Genomic DNA, 17386 nt, shown 5'->3' with positions numbered 1-17386 from the left:
TTCATTAGAAGATGCTTTTCTTTCTCACATTTTATGCTTCACTTCACATAAATCTGGATTTTGTGTTTTGGAAAAATAAGCTTTCTTAGGTGTCTGCAGTTGAAATTATGATGTGGAATTGTTTTCAAAAACTCGTATAAACTTGACATGATATCACTATATGTATCGTATAGAGTGCATCGGCCCATCTGGAGATTAATTAGTAACTCGGTTGTTGCTCAGCTTTGCATATTTTTTTTTTTTGTTATCTCACAGAACACCTCCACACAAAACTGGATTCAAATCAATGGGAAATGTATTACGTGTTAAATAATTTGGCTTCACGTTTGCTCTATGTTTTAGCCACAAATACCTTCCTTAGCTGTATTTATCTTTATAAAGTTATGATTCATTTTTCATAATGCAGGCACACCAAATGAAAGAAGTCACCAAGTGCACAATATCATAGTACCACGTAGTAACACTATTCCAAAGTGTTTTGACATGCAAACAGCTTTTATCCACAGTAGTAAGTACAGGGCCCAAGTTTTTAAGTGGACTTTGGGGTTTTTGTGTGTATGTGTGTAATAGGCTATGTGGGCAGCACAGGTCAGCTCGAGCAGGTAACTGATTACCCAGTCCGGTCGAACCAGGTCTGTGTGTGGGAAGAGGAGGGAGTCGGTGCATCCTGAGGTATATCTTTATATCCTCATTAGTTTAACCCTTAAAGCTTTCCACCCTAAACTTTACACCCTGACCGTGAATGCGAAGGATTTCCTCTGCATTGTTGCGTTTAAAGTCGGCTTTTGTTCAGATAAGACGCAAGAAAAACAGAGTGCGGAGCAGAGCACTTTAGGAAGGTGAAGATTCTGCGCTTTGGACAAACAAGATTTGGCCACAGAGGGTTTCAAATAACAACCTGCAGAGATGGCTTGAAATGTAGAAAAGATTTTATTCACTTGGATCTATTAAAGTTATCAAAACAAGTTTCCCCTGTGTCAGAGTGTCTTGTGAAGAGTAACACGACAAAATGAAATAGATTAAACATGAATTACTCGAACCAAAGATGCTCTTATATTTTTAATATTAAAGGAAATATTGCAGCATCAGTAGAGTCTTTAATCATGGCCCCACATCAGAGTTAATTAAAAAGTTGAATCTATAGAGTAACTGATCACTATTCACTCTAACTGATTCAAATTGTTCCTGATGTTAATCTCACTCTGGTCCCCCCCCCCGTCTTGCTGTCTAGAATGAGGAAGTGAAGCTAAAGTGCTGAGGTTAAAGGTGACGGTGATTGTCATGGCAACCTCTTTTAGGTCAGTATCTGGGGGTCTTATCTCTAAACTTCTCTCCCTGATGGCGCAGAGATCAACATGATTCACCTTCACATTCCTGCTCGCTCCATCGCAGCAGTAAGAAACTGAGGGTCGACTGAAGCGGTTGATGTCTTAGGGGGGAAACGTGTGTAACTCACAGATGTTGATGCATTCAACTCATCTTCAGATGACGTTGATATAACTGTGATTCCAGCTGCAGGATGGAGAGCAACTCTCTGATTGGTCTATGTGTTACGTTACTTACTGTAAATCGTCCGAAAATGGAATTTCCCACTTTGAGATCAATAAACTACGACTGTGCTGCTGCTGCTGCTGCTGCTGCTGCTGCTGCTGCTATACAACTACTTCATTACTGCTGAAGTAAAAGTTTGACATACATTTGTTTAAAGAGCATAATGAGAAAAATGTCAGTACTCAATATGAAATATTTTTAGAAAGTATATCAAATGACTAAAATATCAAATTTTTGTTTAACATCTAAAAACTTAAATAAATATGCGAGTCCAAAAATAAAAGTTCCAGTACCTCAGACTCATATCAGGGGTAAATACTGGCTACTTACTCTTCTTTCCTCCAGCTCATGTTACTAGTAAATTGACTCGCTGCTGTGATTGTACAGCTATAATAATAAAGCTGCTGTTATCACTACAACTATATTACAATTACTATGTATCTTCTGTCTCTACTGTTACTAATACCAAACCTTCTGCGTATACCCTCAGCACTTCTAACAAAGTCCTATTCCTGTTTTCATTGTAAAGCTTGTACCACCCGGAGATCCACATACTTTATGTCTATTATAAATACTGTAGTCTACTATATGAAGCTAATTGATGAAACTCATTGATGTCACGTGAAAGAATTCTTTGCTGTGGCTGAAATTTGATGAAGTCAAAGACCAAAAAGTAAATTTGCAAACTGCACTTCATCTTAATGCAGCTGGCGTCTGCGTAAGGACGCTCAGTCAACATTATGTTTTACGCTCGAAGCTTTGAGTATGAACCTGTCACTAAAAATGATTTAATATGCTGCAAACACTTTTAATTTCTCTTAAATTCTTAGGAGATTTATTTTCTCCTGCGACCCATCGAGTGCTCTACCATTGTTTCCTGTGATTGTAGACATAATACATAGATCTAACACATCTTCCTCGTGCCTCCCACAGGTGGCCTCTCGTAGCATCTATTTTCCCTTGATATGCTCAATACCTTCCTCCAGTTCACGGACAAAACTATAACTAAAACATATTATAGAAATAAAATCATTGATAGGTTCACATACAGAAGACAAAGCTCCAGTCCTTCTCTGTCTGTCTCTACCTGCACCCCATAAAACTCACCCTACCTTCCCCTCTTATCAGTGTGCGTCCCTGCCAACCCCTCCGCCCACCCCACCTGCAGCGCCAAACCACATCACCACAGTTACTCATTAACCAGGACTTCCTTTTATCCAGCCCAGACAACCCAGAGGTCACTGCCCGACCCACACTGTTCATTTTCAGATGTACTGCAGATATTAAACATACAGCCTGACTCAGAGATATAATAAAAAAATAAAAATACAGAACGAGGATGTAGAAATAGTTATGGATTCTTTTCGAAATATGTGGAAGTTGCACACGAAACAATCACTCTGCTGACCCTCACTTGGTTTTAATTCTCTTTTTCTTCACTGTCACAAAAGACTGAGAGCTCTGATTAAAAGTTTAGGACTCACTCATGCTGCTGATGGTTTCTATCACAGACTGTAAATAAAGATGGCCCCCGAAAAGTGAAGTCAAAGTGTCTTGAGCACCTCCTAGTTTCTGTTAAGTTTGGTTTTAAATACTCATTTGATGACATCAAGTCAAGCGTGTGTATCGACGAGACCTCGCTAGCGTGGCTCCATCCCCCGATCGCCACTGCGCAGACTTTGGCTCCAAATGTTTTTGACCCAAGAACGAGTCATCAACTTATCTAACTTATTTAACTTTCATATATTTGTTCTGCATCTAATATTAAATCCAGCCTTTTATTTTGCTGAGGAATTTACCAAAAATGTTGAAAACCAACTCTATCTCACAAATGTTTAGGAGAGTGATTGAAAAAAAATCCTGGATCTACCCCTGATCTGAACCTGCACCAGATCTATTGGGTTCTTCCTTGTCATGTCCCGTCCCTGCACACACTTACATGGAAATCAGTTGAGTAGTTTTTGCGTAATCCTGCTGAAAACATAACCTTGTTGGGGGTAATAATTGAATCGTGTTCTGATGATGTTGTAGCCGTTACTTTAGCACAACCAGTGGTACTGTTGAGGCATTATGTCATGTTAAAGCCCACAGCTGCACATGCACTTGTGGGTAGGTAGGAGTGCAGTGGTGTGCAACACGCTGTGACCAGATGCCACTGTGGATAAATACCCTCCCTGCAGTGCTGTCAGAGCCACTGTCGCCTGTTTCATGTTAATAAGAGTTTGGTGAGCTTGGTGCTGCCTCGTGTTTAGTCCAGATCAACACTGGTCCGTACATTTTGAGGATATACGACACTTCCTATAATTTGTTCCTTTAGTATACAGTCGGTTTAATTTAATGTTTTACAATAGAGCCAGAATTGGAGCCGTTAAAGTCATGAATAGATCTCTGGCCTCACTTGATAAGATTTAGTTTGTGTTGGGTGCATGAACGATAAAGAGTGATGTTAAAATAAAGAGCCTGGGCGAGGGCAGGAGGCAGGGCTGACCAATCATTAATGCAGCAGGTATGCCCCGTGTTGTTATCAGCTGGCAGCGAGCCAGGCCCCGAGCAGAAAAACAACAAAAAAACGGCTTATCGGCCGAGGTCGGCCCGGCTCCTGACTGGCCAGGCCTTGAGACCTGAGAGTGTACTGGGGGAAACTCTGACATAGGTTTGAAACTCTGAAGTTAAAGGAAATACTGTGAAACAGCAAGGCCTCTGGTACGGCCGCCATTATCCACTGAGACATTTGAAGACACACCACTTTAAAATAACACACGGTTTACGTACTTAAGGTGATATCCATGATTTTGTATTTTTTAGATATCCTTCTACCTTATTTAAAAGCAACTGTTAACAAACTCTACCTTAAAAATCTTATTCTGAAGTTCATGCTTTTACCAGTTCACTCGTCTTTTCTTCAGTTTAACAAAGTTTAACAAAATGAATGATTTTGTTTACATGCACTTGATGCAGTAACAGATCTCCATGAGGATTGAGAATCCTGTTTCTGAGGTTTGTAAATGAGCATCAGAAATAGTGTTTCTCTTGGACCAACAGTGACTTGATTCTCACAACAAATATTGTCTGTGTAAAAGTCTGATAACACATCACTGAGCTGCACTCAGTGATATATTACTTGATTACCATGAATACACACATTGTCGTTTATTATCATGATTCAATCCCACATTCACCGTCCTGCAGCTGGAAACACTCACCAGACCAACAGATACTCTGGGTATCAATCCGCTGCTATAAATACTCTCTGAGTGTCATGTCCAGCTGTTTGAGGAGAGTTTTTTTTTTTCACTTTGTTTGTAGGTTGGTTTTTAAGCAAGATTAATCAACTGAATGGATTTCCTCAAAACTTGGTGGAAGGATGAGAGACAGGAGTGAATCCTGATCATGGGGTGGAACCCAGGAATTATTTAAAACTTTCTTTAACCTTCTGGGATATGGCATTTTTCAACATTTTCACTATTTTCCCCAGAGAAACATTCATGGATCTTGATGGAAAAAAAATCTGGCATATTTAGGGATCTGATATCTATGAGTGTGTGCAACTTGGTGCAGCTTGATTGGACTCAAGGTGACTGTTGGGGCTTGGCTGAGATATGAGCTCAACTCAGTGACATTATACTTCTGATTATGAAACTATACTGTGAGTGTTTTCAGTGGGAACCGATGGGCGTGGAGTTGGTGCCTCAGAGAATATTTAACATTAAAGAACAACTAACACATGTTGGTTTTGCGTTTTAAATGATTTGTTAACGTTAAGAAAAGAATAGAATGGAATCTTGCTGGGATAAAAGTTGTTTGGGGTTAAAACATTTTGGCACAAGGCTGATGTAAATCCTTATGAACTACAGTACCTGTGTAGTACTGTTTTTTCCTTAACTTTTTGTAGGAGCAGCATACACACACACACACACACACACACACACACACGGTCATACCCCTCTTTTCTCAGCCTTGTCGATCAAACAAGGGTGGGGTTGGGGCAGGGTCACTCTGAGGCTTCCAACTGATCCCATCAAAACCCATCAACTGTGGCTGCTTTGTGTGTGTGTGTGTGTGTGTGTGTGTATTTGCACAGTAGTAAAAACCTGAAAGAACCCCCACCCCCTCCTCCTCTTTCTACTCCATAAACCCTCCCCTCCACTGAGAACCTCCCAGGACACCCAGGTGTGACTGGACAATCACACACACACACACAGACACACACACACACACACACACACAGACACACACACACACACACACACACACACACACACACACACACACACACACACACACACACACACAACAGATACACACAGAGACACACGCCATTTAGAATCAAAACATTAACAAAACATAAAAACCTCACCCTCTCCAAGTTTTATTTATTATTTTGCGTTAGTGTCCTGCAGACAACTGTGAGACTGCATGCTGCTGTTTCTGTCTGTCTGTCTGTGTGTGTGTGTGTGTGTGTGTGTGTGTGTGTGTGTGTGTGTGTGTGTGTGTCAGTGAGAGAGAGTGTGTCTGTTTGTGGACCCCCGTCCCCTGCACTGACAGATAGAGCTGGTGCTATTAGCTCAGTGCCAGGTGAGTCTGTCAGTAAATAGAGGAGACAATAGATCCGGCCCATCTCCTCCTGTCAGCCCAGCTCTGTCAAAGCCAACCATTGTTCTGCATACCCTGTGTGTGTGTGTGTGTGTGTGTGTGTGTGTGTGTGTGTGACAGAGTGTGAGACCTAACTGAGAATATACCCCACTGTACACACAATGACGTGCACGATGCATTCACACGTGTAACATACGTGTGCAGGCACAGCTCATTATGAACATCAGTCCTTCATTGAGGCTCAACACAAAACATTATGAAACTTACACGTTGCAGGTTTTTGATGATGAGCATGTTTCAGTATGTTTAAAAAAAGGAAAACATTTTTATTTTCTTTCTGCTTGAAATCAATTATTCCTTTTTTATTGACAGAAAAAATGAGCAATAGTGAAACTTTGGATAAAACATCTGGGGAGCATATATTTGCTTTACTTTAAACATATCTTTAGTTTTTTTTCTTCCAGATATCAAGATAACATTTGTATGTATTATAAATATGGATAAAACCAATGGGATGTACCATTTCATTTTGACACATTAAACACATTCATAAACAAACAGAAAGCCGGGAGGACATCATAAATATTTGTTTGCTTGTCTGTGAAAAGCCCAACAGCCCCCTTATAAAACCTCTCTAAATTCACAAGATCCAGATTCTGTCTGGATCTGCACAATCTCAGATATCAGTTCTCTAAACATAAATATAAAAAACAATTCAAGATTCATGATTTATTCTCTGGAAAAAATGTTTCCAAACGACCTCAAAACAATCATGCAATGTTACAGAAAGTGGAAAAAAAAATCGGCCTGGATCCCCCCCTAAGTTTAAATGTTCCTCCCTGACCCATAATACATCCTTCCACCAAGCTTTGTGATAAAGTGTCCAGCAAGGGAACATATACTCCAGAGGTGATAAACTATAAATAATAAAAGACAAACCACCATGATACAGACTTTGATTGCAGGACAAATACAGAAGTGTAACATGTCCGAGCAGATCAACAATCATCTGCTCATCACAGACGTATATTCGGGTAGATTGCATCCATCCTGGAATACTGGGAGTGCGGCAGCTGATGTGGTTTTCTGTGGAACTTTAAACAGAGGAGAGAACATCCCTGCCCCTCCTTCACTGTCCTCCTCCTCCTCCTCCTCCTCCCAGCCATCATATTGTGCAAACACACCATGTAAACAGCTGCCAACAGCATGTCCGTGTGTGTGAGTGTGTGTGTGTGTGTGTGTGTGTGTGTGTGTGTGTGTGTGTGTGTGTGTGTGCGTGTGTGTGTGAGTCTAAAAGTAGAAAAATTAGAAATAAAGGACTAAGACACAAAAGGAAAGAGAAACAAAATAAGATCATGAGGATTAAAAGTCAGAGATAGAAACACAGAGGTCTTTGTCTCTTATCCTCTCCTCATAGGTGTCTCACACTTTAACCCTGTGACTTCTTCACCTCTCAAACCCCCAATCTCCCCCTCTCTCCCTCCACACCCTGCCCCATTCATCCCTCCATCTCGGTGTCCCTCTCCGCCCTGCACTCCATCCCAGTGCAAACACTCTTCAGCGCTGCGGGAACAAAGCACGGATGAATAATGGCAGTGAAATGTCACCGTTTCTTCACGGCCTCCACCTCCTCCCCTCTCTGTCCGCCAGGGCCGAGCCCGACGTTAACCATTAACCAGCCGGCACGGCACCTGAAGCTGGAACAATGAACAGAAGAGAGAGGGAGCGAGGGAGGGAAAGAGAGAGAATGAAACTGTACAGCAGTTTTATGCTGTTACACAACTCATCACATCCTGACTAACAGATATATATAGTATATACATACACATTATACAGATTCAGGCCATTTGCCCAAAGTCACTTTTCTGCAAGACAGTTAGAAAATACCTCACTGTATTTCAACTATTTTCTAATGTGATGCACTATTTTTTATTAACTTGGCCAAATATGACAATAATCAGATGCTGTGAGTCGTCTCTTTTGTTCCTGTGTCTGACTCTTTAAAAAACTTTATCACTTCTTTGTTCTGTGTTAAAGTTAGAGTTTATTTCTCACTTTTTCTTTATCGTGGTCAGGTCTTTCTCTACATCTTCCTCTGCCAGAAATTAAAAGGAATGATCTCATTTACTTAAAAACATAAATACAAGCTAATGCACATTAACATCATGAAAGTAAGGTAGGAAAACCCAAATCGGTAAAGTTTTTATGAACCTCTATTAGTTTTTTTAGAGTTGAAACCTTCAGCAGCAAAGTTTTCTCCTCAAAAATGTTGATCTTCTCGTGATAAACTTTCTTTCAAATTAAATCTTTCAAGAATACCAAAAACATCCAGAATCTGTTAAAATTCAGGTCAAAAGTTTGACAGTGGATCACAAGATGTGTCTGACTTTCTTAAAAAGTTCTTCATTTTTCATTTTGTTTTCATGTGTTTGTTGGATTCAGACACATTTCAGTTCAGGCCAATAGTTTTTTCCCATTTTAAGAGAAATAAGGAGTAAAAAAGTAGTTAACACTGTTTTTTAAATGCGTATTTAGGCCCTTTGACTTAGTTGAGTGTGAAATTCAGTGAGAGAGAGGGGGAAGCAAAGTTCTGGGGCAGAAACGAACCTGCAGCCACTCAAGCGTAATATTAAGATATCAAATAACAAACGGCATCCTCTCAACTCTGTTCACAACTTTATGACTTTTTGCGTCACTGTTTGCTCTGAAGATTTAAATGATTCATCTGTCGTCTCTGTCTCCACCCTTTTAATCACCAGTGTGATTAAACGCCACAAACACAATGACTCTGGGCCTAATTTATAAAGACAAACAGAATTCACACCTATTGGAAATTTAAGAGTCACCAATTAATGTAAAGCTCACGTCGTGGGAGGAAACTGTACAGAACAGAGACCTCAGCTGAACCACGCTTTGAACTGGTAATGAAAACAACAAATATTCCGCTCTATTATTCTGTACTTGTCTCATTCCTTCTTGAGCTGCGGACTCCTCCCTCCGCCGCTGCTCTCTACTTTCTTCACCATAAATACCCTCCCTCCCCCCCTCCCCGACCTGTAGCTAACACTGCTACCTTTGTACAGCTAACATGCCAGATGAGACTAAAATTAAACACACTTAAATTGCAGCTTGTGTGTGTGAGAGGTGAGGAGGATTTAAAGAGAGGAAATTATATTTTTAGTCTGAGATCTGGTGGCGATGACTCGTTACTGAGAAATACTCAAGACGTCGTTTCAACTTATCCAAAACTCAGAGGCGTTCAGGAGGGAACCACAGTGAGAACCCGCGTGAGAAGTGCTGTGTGAGAATGTTCCAGAAGATGTTTTAATCACACAAAAGAAATGGCTGTCAAATTCCACACTCATATACCAAGAGGAAAAAACTTCACTTTTCTGTCACATTATGATCTGTCAATCTCCGTCTCCATCTCCTCCTTCATAAGATAAAGATAAATAAAATAAAATAATAAATAGAGGAATCTTATTCTTAATATGTTAGAAGGGCCCATTAATTATCTAGACAGTAACGGTGCACCATAATTGAATTTTCCATAGTGAACCAAAAACAATTCTACACTTCTCATAATATCAAAGATCTCTAACTTGATGTTTTGCTCCTTTGCATTATACTCTGCAAAATCTGTTGGCTGTTACAGCGACGGTCCAGATGGTGCAGCCATGCTACCGCCATTAGGCGGAATGAATTCTGTTGGAAACGCTGTAGAGAAAGTAAAAGTTTATTATTCATTTGGATTCGCACCGAAATTTTAATTGTTCTTTTAACAGGTTTCGTGATAAACCTTCAAGTAGATTTTGTGTAAAGCTGCAAACTATCAGACACAACGAAACACAACCTCCTTAGCGAAGGTAATCACATTGTTTTTGCATTTTTAGCACTAAAGGTTCTGTTGAAATAGTTTTTATTATTTCTTCTGAAACCAATAATACATAAAATCCTTTAAAGGTTTTAGTAAATATAATAATAATTTTGATTTTAAGTGTTTATTTATGTTAAGATGACACATGTGGGTCCTGTAAGAGCAACTGAAGTTACCGGACTAAAAATAACTGTAAGAACCACAGTTGCTTATTTATTCTCATGTGTAGTTTTCTTTTCCCCGTTAAGAAATCAGAGGGCTCATTGAGTCGTAGCGGTTTTCTACAGAACCACCATGGCAACCAAAGACCTTTACAGAACCTTCCTCTTTGTGGGCGTACGAGAAGAGACAGGGGAGGAGACCGGGAGGAGAGGGGAGAGACGGGTTGGGTGATGGTGTTGGGCCAGAGGCGGGGAGGAGCAGAGGGGGTGGGATGGAGGTCCGGGCGGAGGAGGACGAGGAGGAGGAGGGGGGGCTCTGTAAATAAGATGTCTAATTCATGGAGCGGATGTTTTGAAGGAAACAGACTGAGGATGGAGCTGCACTAACTGTACCCTCTGGGTCTCTCTCTCTGTTTTTACTGTGGAAATGAACTGAACTGGACCTGTTCTGTTTGGCTTTTCGCTGGAACCTCACCTGTACCTGCAGCAGGACACTTTCTCCATTGATACACTTCTTTTCCCTCTGTCTCCATTTAAACCTCGCTGGCACAGCAACAGTGAGTCGCCTTCCAAAATGTCCCACTCATTACTCCGGCTTCACCGCCGCCAGACTCAGAGCTGCGGCCGGCTGTCGTCTCTGTAAAACAGTAATATGGTCAAAAGTGACAGACGAGGGATGGATTTAAATGTCCGTCGTTGCCTCGGGTCTGTGTTTGCTGTGGAACGGTGCGAAACAAGATGTGAGACGACTTCATCCGAATCCTCATGAAGTCATGAGTGAGCTTCCTGCAATAGAAGAAGACATTTATCTCAAAGTATTTTAAGGTACTAATCTGGATACCAATCTGTTTCTCCATTTCAAACCCAAACTAATTCATAAGCTTCTAAAAGTCTGCATGCATCCAGGAAAGCACATGAGCATGATTTTACATTATAAACCCTCCTTTGACTTAAGACGACTCTTTTGTGATTTGATTTGTTAATTTGTTAATCATTTGTCAGCCGCATTGGACAAAAACTAAACTAATATACAGATTTCCACGAAACTTGGTGGAAGGATGGGACATGGGCCAAGAAAGAACCCATTAAATCTTCTGAACAAAGGGGCAGATACAGGACATTCTTTTCAATTTGCCAGGGAAATAATTCATAATTCAAAAATCTATGAGTGTGTGTGTGGATTGAATTTAACAGGATGGTTGGACCTTGGCGGAGGTATGAGCTCGACTGTGTGCTATTCTAATAAACAAATGAGTTCAGAAAACATCCCAGCATGCAGTTTGTTAGATTTAAAACCTTCTAGAAATACCTCTGATATAAGTTGCATATAAGCTAAGATGAGTTGTAGGTTTCTCAACCAAAGTCTCAATGAAGCTAAACATCCATTATCACAGCAGATAGAATGAGTTATCCTCTAACCAGACACTCGGTGGTTCAATCCCCAGCTCTTCCATTCTGCAAGCTGAAATGTCCATCAGCAAAACACAGAGCCCTTGAAGGCTTTGCTGGAAGTGTATGAGTGATATGTGAATGCATGAATGGCAAATACTGTTCTGTAGAGCGCTTTGAGTGAACTTCTACGAGCACCAAGTATATATAGACCATTTACCATTTTACCCTTTTGTATAATTCTTCATAAGTCTATTGTTGTCATCATTTATTTCATTCATTAAAACAAACTGTGGTACCAGTATTTGCAGTATGGAATATAAATACCAGTGGCCGACAAGTGACTTTCGCAAGTGCCGTTTTGCTGCAGCACATTTTAGCTGTGATAATAGACCAGTGATAATATGAGCAGTTTGTGGTAACTCTCGGAGTCTACGGATCAGACACAACTCCCGCTATAGTGTCATAAGATTGTAGTTAAGTCAACGCTGAGAGAAAAGGAAAAGAGAACCTCTATAATGATTTCATTCTGCCCCAGTTAACCAGTGTCATGATTCGTTTCATATTCAAACCAGTAATAGAATCAGTAATATGTAATAATAAACAGAAGAAGCAGTGCATTCATTCACTTTGTATTTATTCAGATTTCCGTGTTTTTCTTTTGGTCAATGTTTATTTAAAGTATTAATAGACAGAACAAGGAAAAACGTGACTCCTATGTCTCCCCAGTGGTGAAATGATCTTTCCTCTCAGGCTACATTCACTGCCAGTCTCCTCACTGACTCACATCCATTCACATCATCATTAACAAGGACCTGATGTTTTCACCCTGTCCGTTTTTTTGTTAGATTATCAGCCGGATTTAAAACTACTAAACAGATTTCTGTTCATGTCTGAAAATGGCTTCAGAAATTTCAGAAACTTAAATTCAACCGCACCGTGTATTTAAGATCACTGCATCATAACATTGTGTGGAATCAGAGTCCTTTAAATCTTTGAATAAAGCATATTTTATTTTTCTCAGCTGATGTGTCAGCAGTAAACAAATGGATGATGAGATTGATGATCAGATATCTGGATTGATCCAAGGACATGAGTTATTTAGTTAAAACAGTAAATACTAGCATTGAGTACATACAGGATATGGGATCCTGTGGTGATCCAGAGGTCCAGTCCGATTATAATGAACACACATGTTTTGTAATTCTGTCCTTTAGGGCTGAGATCTAAACATATTATAAAATGCATCAGAATATTGGCACCAGTGTTGAGTTGAATCCGTCCAGTCTGGTTTTGGTCAGTTGAGGTGTGTGTTTCTTCTCAGGTGTCTGAGAACCGGTCTGACCTTTTTCACTTCAACCAGGCCTTTTAAAAACGGACTCTCGCCGCTCTGTGTTTATTCTGCTATTTATGTTCGAATGTGCATGGAAGCCGAGCGTGTTTTCACTGTGTGTATGTTTGTGTGTTTAGTGCATGTGTGCATCACTCGACATGTGTGTTCCCTCTGCGTGGGTCCACATGTGAACATGTATGTTTCTGACATGTGTTTGCTCTGTGTTGTCAGTGTGTTGTTGCTGTTTGAGTGGGTCGACATCTTCACTCGTTTGTCTCTGTGTGTGTGTGTGTGTGTGTGTGTGTGGGTTCTAAGTGTAGTCCAGTAAAAAGGAAAGGAAACTGGTGGTGGAGGGAAAATTAAATGAATGGTTGTGTTATTTATTTGGTTCAGTGAACTGCACTTATAGTGAATAATCGACACGCAGTATCACTACTTCTGTCCTTTTCCCAACTTACTTATAGACCCTGAGAATCGAGAGAATAATCCTGTGTGTATCATTTTAATAAAACAATTTTAAGTGATTTTAACATCTATCAGAAAATGACCTTACTGATATTCAAAAATCCATTAATTTCAACAATTCTCCTGTAAGCCTGTAACAATCGTTATTAAAGTTGTTGTATGCTCGCTGTTTCACAAGGAATATTAGAACCAATTTTTATGGCTGCATAAATCATTTTGTTCCATTTGAATATAATGTGGTAATAAGACCATATACATTTAGTACAGGTGGTAAACACCGACCACATCTCATTCTTAATGACTGTTTGAGCAGCTGCAATATCACCCCTTCTTTTTCCTGAGGATTTATCCAATATTATAAATCACTGACATGTAAAGACTTTGTTTACGTGGTGTTATTTCAGTTGGAGTGCGTCACTGTAAAACACAAGGATTTAGGAATAGAAGAGGCCAGATGTACGTCATCAAACAGAACCAGGGAGAACATGCAAACACAGAAAGACCCTGAAGCGGGATTCAAACCATGCAAATGATTCATTTTTGTTTTTAAACATCACAAACTACATTGTGTTTTGTCTCATGCAAGTAATTATGTTCCCATTGATATTGATGATTCTGGACCTGATGTTATTGGCCAAATTGTCATGTGGTATATTCCCTCCCACCACTTCATAAATATCCCACAAAAAACTGATCTCCCAAGATTTTTGTCCATTCCCTTTATTTCCAAAACATGTTATACTTCTTTTAAAAAATATATAACATGCATACACATGAACATCCTCCCTATCTGCCATTTAACAAGCTGCTGCAGCACCTGATGGTTCATGTAATCTGTCAAGTCATGTAATTCTTTCAAACAAGCAAACAAGGCTGGAGGCGTTTTATTTGGCTTCTGTCGGCCGCATTCAACTTCAAACAAAGCCCCGATGCAAGAAAAGGAAGGCAGGTGCTCGTCGGGTAATAATGATGAAATTATTCTTTTCGAAAAGTAATTTAAAAAACGGCTGAACGTGTATTTTCTTTTCATGTGGAGGACAGTGGAGGAGGATGATTACATACTGTTGCTGATTCCACCTTTAAAAATGGCTGATGTGATAATGAATAATGGCTGCTACATCCCCATCTTACTGTATAAACACACATTGGAAGTCGCCTCCTCTTGTTCATTCCTCTGATATTTTTCATATTTATTATATTCAAATTTGATATTTCAGGGTTTCTGAAAAGGTTTTTATCCTCAGTTTTATCCACCTGCCCTCCTCCACACAGGATCCAGGAAAGCAAACCCTGTTGGAGGGGGTCTGTAATGAAAACCAGTTGGACTTGTTCTGTCTGGCTGCCACTCTGTTTGCTCTGAACCAGCATCTCTGTCAGACGACACGTTTAATTGAACCTTTGCACATCTCTTTGATGGTGTTTTAATAAGACTGGATATGAGACGTGTTGGAGTTTTGAATGAACAAATCTACAAATATTCAAAACGTTCATACTGTTGCTCACAGAATATTTAGTTTTAACTTTCTGCTCGTGGCCACTAAAGCATGATTCACCAAAGTATGTGGCAAAGGCTTTTGTCTTGGTTAAATATAGGAAAAAATCAGCGATCACAGGATGCGTTGGCTTTTTCAGCATTAAACTCTTCTCCCATAATGCACCACACAAAGGAAATGAAGGAGCTATCCACAACACAAACTTCAAACTAAATGTGAATGATGATAAAACAGCTCCAGGAAGAACAAGAAATATTTGTCTCTCTTTGTTTAATTGGCTGAGATATTCCTGAGTTGTGGTTTTATTGACATGTATCCCTGCACCTTTATTCTCAGTATTATAAATTAACTAAAGATCAACATATGCAGTAATATATACTATTATTCAGTAAGAGGTAGAGTTTCTTTTTTCTCTGACGTAAAAGTGATTCCCATTCATGTTGTAATGCAAAAACTTAATTTAAATCCTTGAGTGGAACAACTTTATGTCTTTTCTGTGTCCTTGAAAAGCTCACATTTTCTGCAAATGCCTGGTTTTCGTGTGGTGACGGCGATATGCTCAGCCCCTGAATGAGCCTATAGATAAAGGGGCTTCTGGCTAAACTGGGGTTGAGGAGAAATTACGATGAGGCGAAATGCAGTCTTTATGAAAGAAACATTGACTGCACTTGATTGCCCTGAGATGATGGAGCCTGCACAGAGAGCGAAGTCATAAGCGTGTTAGGAGACGACAGGACGGGAAACTGAAGAGCAACAGACCGAACTAAAGAGATGAGGCTGCACAGTAATATCGGGACTTGCATCCGTGCGTGGAGGTGCACACACATGAATCCACATGAAAACACACATATCATGAGGGCTTCTGAGAGAGAAAGAGAGAGAGGTGGGGGGAAAGAAAGAGGGGGACAGGGAGTGTGTGTGTGTGTGAGAGAGTGTGAGTCATGCATGAGTACACATTGTTAGTACGGTGAAAATCCTCACAGGTTCCTGGAAGGAATTAAAAAGTCTGACGTGACACCAGGATGCAAGACTGCAGGTCCCACCCCTCTGCTAATCCAAGTCAGGGTGTGTGTGTGTGTGTGTGTGTGTGTGTGTGACTCTGTGACACTTCTTTATGGGAAGCTCCACCTGAAACAAAGTCTGCACATTTCATCACTGCTGGTAGAAATAAGAAAAAATCTTTTTCATTGTGGGATGTTTTTTGACATTTTGAGGAATTTCCCACTGGAAAACGTTTATAAATTGTGAAAAGAATCAGAACTGATATCTATGTGTGTGCTTTGGTGCGGGTTGATTGAATCTGAGAGTGTGTTGAGCCTTGGCGGAGGTATGGGACTGTCCCTCATTGCAGTGTGAGTGTCGTTTATTTATGCGATTACAAATTTTTTCACTCTGATGTGCTTCAGTTGACTCCATTTATTAACACATTCATTAACTTTGGGAACCTTTCATTTCATTGACTCCTCCTCTTCCTTTTCATTGAGTTTTCCTTGTCCCAGGTTGCCCCCACCACTGCACAGAAACCCAACCCTCCCCTGCGAGCTTCCTCCATGTTGATTTGATCTTTATTTGGTCTTTTTACCGCAGCTCTTTGAATAAAGCTACTCAACATGTTTACGGGAAGCGCACAGCGCAGCATCACAACCGGCCCCCCTCTCGCTTCCAAACCGAACCTCTCCAAATTGGTTTTCACAGAACCTGCCAATTTACAGGGACGAGTTTAGAAACCAGCCCCCTCTTCCCTCTCTGTCTCTCCTTCCCCGGGACGAGCTACAGAACGAGTCGTGGCCCCAAAGAGGGTGATTCTAAATTTAAACCTGCAAAAAGGTTGCTTTGTAAACCCCAAGGTGGCTTCAGATGGAGATCTGGAGGGAGGAGGGGGAGGAAAGTTGCAGAGAGATCAAGGAAGAAAAACAGGGTAGAAGAGGAGTGTGAGAAGGTGCAGCAGGCCAGAAACCACTGAAAGCAAATGAGTTAATTATTTAATGATTTTGTGATCCCAAATATGTGAAAAGTTTTCCTCTCGGATGATTATGATGTATTCAGGAATAAAAGACTTTGTGACTGCCCCTATACCTAATGATGGAGAGGGGGAACCAACAACAATTCTGACTAATATCATTGGGGATAATATTGCTCAAGTGCATTTCTCCTCTTAGAATAGACTCTGATTTAATCAATACAATTTTCAGAGTAAATCTTGGCTCATGTTTACTTTGCAAACTGAATCATATTTTTTACCAAGTGTACGCCCCTAATGTAAGTGTGACTACAGTGATCTTATTTTGGGTTGTAATTGTTGCTGAAAATCCAGTCGACCATGCAGCAGTGTGTAGACGCCATTTTTTTGCTACTTCCACTTCCCCCATCTTCTACATTTTATATTTTTAAATGCATCACTACTCAGGAGTTTTCAAGCTTTCAGTGATGACCCACATTTGATTCCTGATGAGGTTCTTATCAGTCACGACTCGACTACCAGTGGTGGAGGCTAAAGTTGTTTTTAACTGTCAGTAACAGTCAC

The sequence above is a fragment of the Paralichthys olivaceus genome, chromosome 11 (genome assembly GCF_024713975.1).
Source record: "Paralichthys olivaceus isolate ysfri-2021 chromosome 11, ASM2471397v2, whole genome shotgun sequence".
NCBI lineage: Eukaryota > Metazoa > Chordata > Actinopteri > Pleuronectiformes > Paralichthyidae > Paralichthys > Paralichthys olivaceus.
This window is presented reverse-complemented; position numbering follows the sequence as displayed.